The following is a 5,000-nucleotide window of genomic DNA, read 5'->3' on the forward strand; positions in this document are numbered from 1 at the left end:
GTCGGGCCTGGTTAGTACTTGGGTGGGAGACCACCTGGCAATACCAGCTGCTGTAGGCATTTTTTTTTATCTCTCTTGTTCCGGCTTCCTTCAATACTGGTTTTGAGATATATAAGAGATGTAGGTCAATAGGAAACCAATACCTACAGCCACACCACCCTGAACAAGCCGAATCTCGTCTGATCTTGAAAGCTAAGCAGGTCCAGGCCTGGTTAGTACTTTTTTTTTTCTCTCTTGTTCTGGCTTCCTTCAATCCTGGTTTTAAAATGTATAAGTGATGTAGGTTATTAGAAAACCAATACCTACAGCCACACCACCCTGGACAAGCCCAATCTCGTCTGATCTTGGAAGCTAAGCAGGGCCGGGCCTGGTTAGTGCTTGGATGGGAGACCACCTGGGAATACCAGGTGCTGTAGGCCTTTTTTTTTTTCTCTCTTGTTCCGGCATCCTTCAATGCTTGTTTTTAGATGTATAAGAGATGTAGGTCAATAAGTAAACAATACCTACAGCCAAACCACCCTGAACAAGCCCAATCTCGTCTGATCTTGGAAGCTAAGCAGAGCCAGGCCTGGTTAGTACTTGGATGGGAGACCACCTGGGAATACCAGGTGCTGTAGGCCTTTTTTTCTTCTCTCTTGTTCCGGCTTCCTTCAATGCTGGTTTCTAGATGTATAAGTGATGTAGGTCAATAGGAAAACAATACCAACAGCCACACCACCCTGAACAAGCCCAATCTCATCTGATCTTGGAAGCTAAGAAGGGCCGGGACTGGTTAGTACTTGGATGGGAGACCACCTGGGAATACCAGGTGCTGTAGGCATTTTTTTTTTCTCTCTTGTTCCGGCTTCCTTCAATGCTGGTTTTTAGATGTATAAGAGATGTAGGTCAATAGGAAACCAATACCTACAGCCACACCACCCTGAACAAGCCCAATCTCGTCTGATCTTGGAAGCTAAGCAGAGCCGGGGCTGGTTAGTGCTTGGATGCAAGACCACCTGGGAATACCAGGTGCTGTAGGCCCTTTTTTTTTTCTCTCTTGTTCCGACTTCCTTCAATGCTGGTTTTGAGATGTATAAGAGATGTAGGTCAATAGGAAACCAATACCTACAGCCACACCACCCTGAACAAGCCCAATCTTGTCTGATCTTGGAAGCTAAGCAGGGCTGGGCCTGGTTAGTACTTTTTTTTTTTCTCTCTTGTTCTGGCTTCCTTCATTGCTGGTTTTAAAATGTATAAGTGATGTCGGTCATTAGGAAACCAATACCTACAGCCACACCACCCTGGACAAGCCCAATCTCGTCTGATCTTGGAAGCTAAGCAGGGCCGGGCCTGGTTAGTACTTGGCTCAGAGACCACCTGGGAATACCAGGTGCTGTAGGCCTTTTTTTTTTTCTCTCTTGTTCCGGCTTCCTTCAATGCTTGTTTTTAGATGTATAAGAGATGTAGGTTAATAAGAAAACAATACCTATAGCCACAGCACACTGAACAATCCCAATCTCGTTTGATCTTGGAAGCTAAGCAGGGCTGGGCCTGGTTAGTACTTGGATGGGAGACCACCTGGAAATACCAGGTGCTGTAGGCTTTTTTTTTTCTCTCTTGTTCCGGCCTCCTTCAATGCTGGTTTTGAGATGTATAAGAGATGTAGGTCAATAGGAAACCAATACCTACAGCCACACCACCCTGAACAAGCCCAATCTCGTCTGATCTTGGAAGCTAAGCAGAGCCGGGCCTGGTTAGTACTTGGATGGGAGACCACCTGGGAATACCAGGTGCTGCAGGCCTTTTTTTTTTTTCTCTCTCTTGTTCCGGCTTCTTTCAATGCTGGTTTCTAGATGTATAAGAGATGTAGGTCAATATGAAAACAATACCTACAGCCACACCACCCTGAACAAGCCCAATCTCATCTGATCTTGGAAGCTAAGCAGGGCCGGGCCTGGTTAGTACTTGGATGGGAGACCACCTGGGAATACCAGGTGCTGTAGGCCTTTTTTTTTTCTCTCTTGTTCTGGCTTCCTTCAATGCTGGTGTTGAGATGTATAAGAGATGTAGGTCAATAGGAAACTAATACCTACAGCCACTCCACCTTGAACAAGCACAATCTCGTCTGATCTTGAAAGATAAGCCACGCCAGGCCTAGTTAGTACATGGATGGGAGACCACCTGGGAATACCAGGTGCTGTAGGCCTTTTTTTCTTCTCTCTTGTTCCGGCTTCCGTCAATGCTGGTTTCTAGATGTATAAGAGATGTAGGTCAATAGGAAAACAATACCTACAGCCACACCACCCTGAACAAGCCCAATCTCATCTGATCTTGGAAGCTAAGCAAGGCCGGGCCTGGTTAGTACTTGGGTGGGAGACCACCTGGGAATACCAGGTGCTGTAGGCCTTCTTTTTTCTCTCTTGTTCTGGCTTCCTTCAATGCTGGTTTTGAGATTATAAGAGATGTAGGTCAATATAAAACCAATACCTACAGCTACACATCTCTGAACAAGCCCCAATCTCGTTGATCTTGGAAGCTAAGCAGGGCCGGACCTGGTTAGTACTTTGATGGGAGACCACCTGGGAATACCAGGTGCTGTAGGCCTTTTTTTTTTCTCTCTTGTTCCGGCTTCCTTCAATGCTGGTTTTGAGATGTATAAGAGATGTAGGTCAATAAGAAACCAATACCTACAGCCACACCACCCTGAACAAGCCCAATCTCGTCTGATCATGGAAGCTAAGCAGGGCCAGGCCTGGTTAGTACTTGGATGGGAATACCAGCTGCTGTAGGCCTTTTTTTTTATCTCTCTTGTTCCGGCTTCCTTCAATGCTGGTGTTGAGATGTATAAGAGATGTAGGTCAATAGGAAACTAATACCTACAGCCACTCCACCTTGAACAAGCACAATCTTGTCTGATCTTGAAAGATAAGCCGCGCCAGGCCTAGTTAGTACATGGATGGGAGACCACCTGGGAATACCAGGTGCTGTAGGCCTTTTTTTTTCTCTTTGATCCGACTTCCTTCAATGCTGGTTTTCAGATGTATAAGTGATGTAGGTCATTAGAAAACCAAATCCTACAGCCACAACACCCTGAACAAGCCCAATCTCGTCTGATCTTGGAAGCTAAGCAGAGCCGGGCCTGGTTAGTACTTGCATGCAAGACCACCTGGGAAATACCAGGTGCTGTAGGCATTTTTTTTTTTCTCTCTTGTTCCGACTTCCTTCAATGCTGGTTTTGAGATGTATAAGAGATGTAGGTCAATAGGAAACCAATACCTACAGCCACACAACCCTGAACAATCCCAATCTCGTCTGATCTTGAAAGCTAAGCAGGTCCGGGCCTGGTTAGTACTTTTTTTTTCTCTCTTGTTCTGGCTTCCTTCAATGCTGGTTTTGAGATGTATAAGTGATGTAGGTCATTAGGAAACCAATACCTACAAGCCACACCACCCTGAACAAGCCCAATCTCATTTGATCTTGGAAGCTAAGCAGGGCCAGGCCTAGTTAGTACTTGGATGGGAGACCACCTGGGAATACCAGGTGCTGTAGGCTTTTTTTTTTTCTCTCTTGTTCCGGCTTCCTTCAATGCGGGTTTTTAGATGTATAAGAGATGTAGGTCAATAGGAAAACAATACCTACAGCCGCACCACCCTGAACAAGCCCAATCTCATCTGATCTTGGAAGCTAAGCAGGGACGGGCCTGGTTAGTACTTGGATGGGAGACCACCTGGGAATACCAGGTGCTGTAGGCTTTTTTTTTTTCTCTCTTGTTCCGGCTTCCTTCAATGCTGGTTTTTAGATGTATAAGAGATGTAGGTCAATAGGAAACCAATACCTACAGCCACACCACCCTGAACAAGCCCTATCTCGTCTGATCTTCGAAGCTAAGCAGAGCCGGGGCTGGTTAGTACTTGGATGCGAGACCACCTGGGAATACCAGGTGCTGTTGGCTTTTTTTTTTTCTCTCTTGTTCCGTCCTCCTGCAATGCTGGTTTTGAGATGGATAAGAGATGTAGGTCAATAGGAAACCAATACCTACAGCCACACCACCCTGAACAAGCCCAATCTCGTCTGATCTTGAAAGCTAAGCAGGTCCAGGCCTGGTTAGTACTTTTTTTTTTCTATCTTGTTCTGGCTTCCTTCAATGCTGGTTTTAAAATGTATAAGTGATATAGGTCATTAGAAAACCAATACCTACAGCCACACCACCCTGGACAAGCCCAATCTCGTCTGATCTTGGAAGCTAAGCAGGGCCGGGCCTGGTTAGTACTTGGATGGGAGACCACCTGGGAATACCAGGTGCTGTAGGCCTTTTTTTTTTTCTCTCTTGTTCCGGCTTCCTTCAATGCTTGTTTTTAGATGAATAAGAGATGTAGGTCAATAGGAAAACAATATCTACAGCCACACCACCCTGAACAAGCCCAATCTCGTCTGATCTTGGAAGCTAAGCAGGGCTGGGCCTGGTTAGTACTTGGATGGGAGACCACCTGGAAATACCAGATGCTGTATGCTTTATTTTTTCTCTCTTGTTCCGGCCTCCTTCAATGCTGGTTTTGAGATGTATAAAAGATGTAGGTCAATAGTAAACCAATACCTACAGCCACACCACCCTGAACAAGCCCAATCTTGTCTGATCTTGAAAGCTAAGCAGGTTTGGGCCTGGTTAGTACCTTTTTTTTCTCTCTTGTTCTGGCTTCCTTCAATGCTGGTTTTAAAATGTATAAGTGATGTAAGTCATTAGGAAACCAATGCCTACAGCCACACCACCTGGACAAGCCCAATCTCGTCTGATCTTGGAAGCTAAGCAGAGCCGGGCCTGGTTATTACTTAGATGGGAGACCCACCTGGGAATACCAGGTGCTGTAGGCATTTTTTTTTTCTCTCTTGTTCCGGCTTCCTTCAATGCTGGTTTTTAGATGTATAAGAGATGTAGGTCAATAGGAAACCAATACCTACAGCCACACCACCCTGAACAAGCCCAATCTTGTCTGATCTTGGAAGCTAAGCAGAGCCGGGCTGGT

General features: G+C 45.8%; 5 non-coding genes and 15 pseudogenes across 5 annotated transcripts; all 20 read left to right on the forward strand.

The window, feature by feature from the left end:
- LOC142117203 (5S ribosomal RNA) overlaps window positions 1-59 on the forward strand; it is a 119-nt pseudogene extending 60 nt beyond the window's left edge.
- A 241-nt stretch (window positions 60-300) lies between these two features.
- On the forward strand, window positions 301-419 carry LOC142117483 (5S ribosomal RNA). Its single transcript, XR_012682892.1, has one exon. It is a non-coding gene; the product is annotated as a 5S ribosomal RNA (ribosomal RNA).
- Window positions 420-501: 82 nt separating this feature from the next.
- On the forward strand, window positions 502-620 carry LOC142117624 (5S ribosomal RNA; annotated as a pseudogene).
- An 81-nt stretch (window positions 621-701) lies between these two features.
- Window positions 702-820, forward strand: LOC142117772 (5S ribosomal RNA; annotated as a pseudogene).
- An 81-nt stretch (window positions 821-901) lies between these two features.
- LOC142117301 (5S ribosomal RNA) lies at window positions 902-1,020 on the forward strand (annotated as a pseudogene).
- Window positions 1,021-1,262: 242 nt separating this feature from the next.
- Window positions 1,263-1,381, forward strand: LOC142117796 (5S ribosomal RNA; annotated as a pseudogene).
- Window positions 1,382-1,463: 82 nt separating this feature from the next.
- On the forward strand, window positions 1,464-1,582 carry LOC142117851 (5S ribosomal RNA; annotated as a pseudogene).
- An 80-nt stretch (window positions 1,583-1,662) lies between these two features.
- LOC142117581 (5S ribosomal RNA) lies at window positions 1,663-1,781 on the forward strand (annotated as a pseudogene).
- An 85-nt stretch (window positions 1,782-1,866) lies between these two features.
- Window positions 1,867-1,985, forward strand: LOC142117448 (5S ribosomal RNA). Its single transcript, XR_012682859.1, has one exon. It is a non-coding gene; the product is annotated as a 5S ribosomal RNA (ribosomal RNA).
- Window positions 1,986-2,066: 81 nt separating this feature from the next.
- On the forward strand, window positions 2,067-2,185 carry LOC142117336 (5S ribosomal RNA; annotated as a pseudogene).
- Window positions 2,186-2,266: 81 nt separating this feature from the next.
- LOC142117389 (5S ribosomal RNA) lies at window positions 2,267-2,385 on the forward strand. The gene has a single exon (XR_012682805.1). It is a non-coding gene; the product is annotated as a 5S ribosomal RNA (ribosomal RNA).
- Window positions 2,386-2,464: 79 nt separating this feature from the next.
- LOC142117291 (5S ribosomal RNA) lies at window positions 2,465-2,583 on the forward strand (annotated as a pseudogene).
- A 468-nt stretch (window positions 2,584-3,051) lies between these two features.
- Window positions 3,052-3,171, forward strand: LOC142117318 (5S ribosomal RNA; annotated as a pseudogene).
- A 240-nt stretch (window positions 3,172-3,411) lies between these two features.
- Window positions 3,412-3,531, forward strand: LOC142117840 (5S ribosomal RNA; annotated as a pseudogene).
- An 81-nt stretch (window positions 3,532-3,612) lies between these two features.
- On the forward strand, window positions 3,613-3,731 carry LOC142117390 (5S ribosomal RNA). The gene has a single exon (XR_012682806.1). It is a non-coding gene; the product is annotated as a 5S ribosomal RNA (ribosomal RNA).
- Window positions 3,732-3,812: 81 nt separating this feature from the next.
- LOC142117337 (5S ribosomal RNA) lies at window positions 3,813-3,931 on the forward strand (annotated as a pseudogene).
- A 240-nt stretch (window positions 3,932-4,171) lies between these two features.
- LOC142117668 (5S ribosomal RNA) lies at window positions 4,172-4,290 on the forward strand. The gene has a single exon (XR_012682970.1). It is a non-coding gene; the product is annotated as a 5S ribosomal RNA (ribosomal RNA).
- An 82-nt stretch (window positions 4,291-4,372) lies between these two features.
- On the forward strand, window positions 4,373-4,491 carry LOC142117782 (5S ribosomal RNA; annotated as a pseudogene).
- A 238-nt stretch (window positions 4,492-4,729) lies between these two features.
- Window positions 4,730-4,848, forward strand: LOC142117245 (5S ribosomal RNA; annotated as a pseudogene).
- Window positions 4,849-4,929: 81 nt separating this feature from the next.
- The window catches only part of LOC142117342 (5S ribosomal RNA), a 118-nt pseudogene continuing 47 nt past the window's right edge, over window positions 4,930-5,000 (forward strand).

Source organism: Mixophyes fleayi, unplaced genomic scaffold (assembly GCF_038048845.1).
Source record: "Mixophyes fleayi isolate aMixFle1 unplaced genomic scaffold, aMixFle1.hap1 Scaffold_171, whole genome shotgun sequence".
Taxonomy (NCBI): Eukaryota; Metazoa; Chordata; class Amphibia; order Anura; family Limnodynastidae; genus Mixophyes; species Mixophyes fleayi.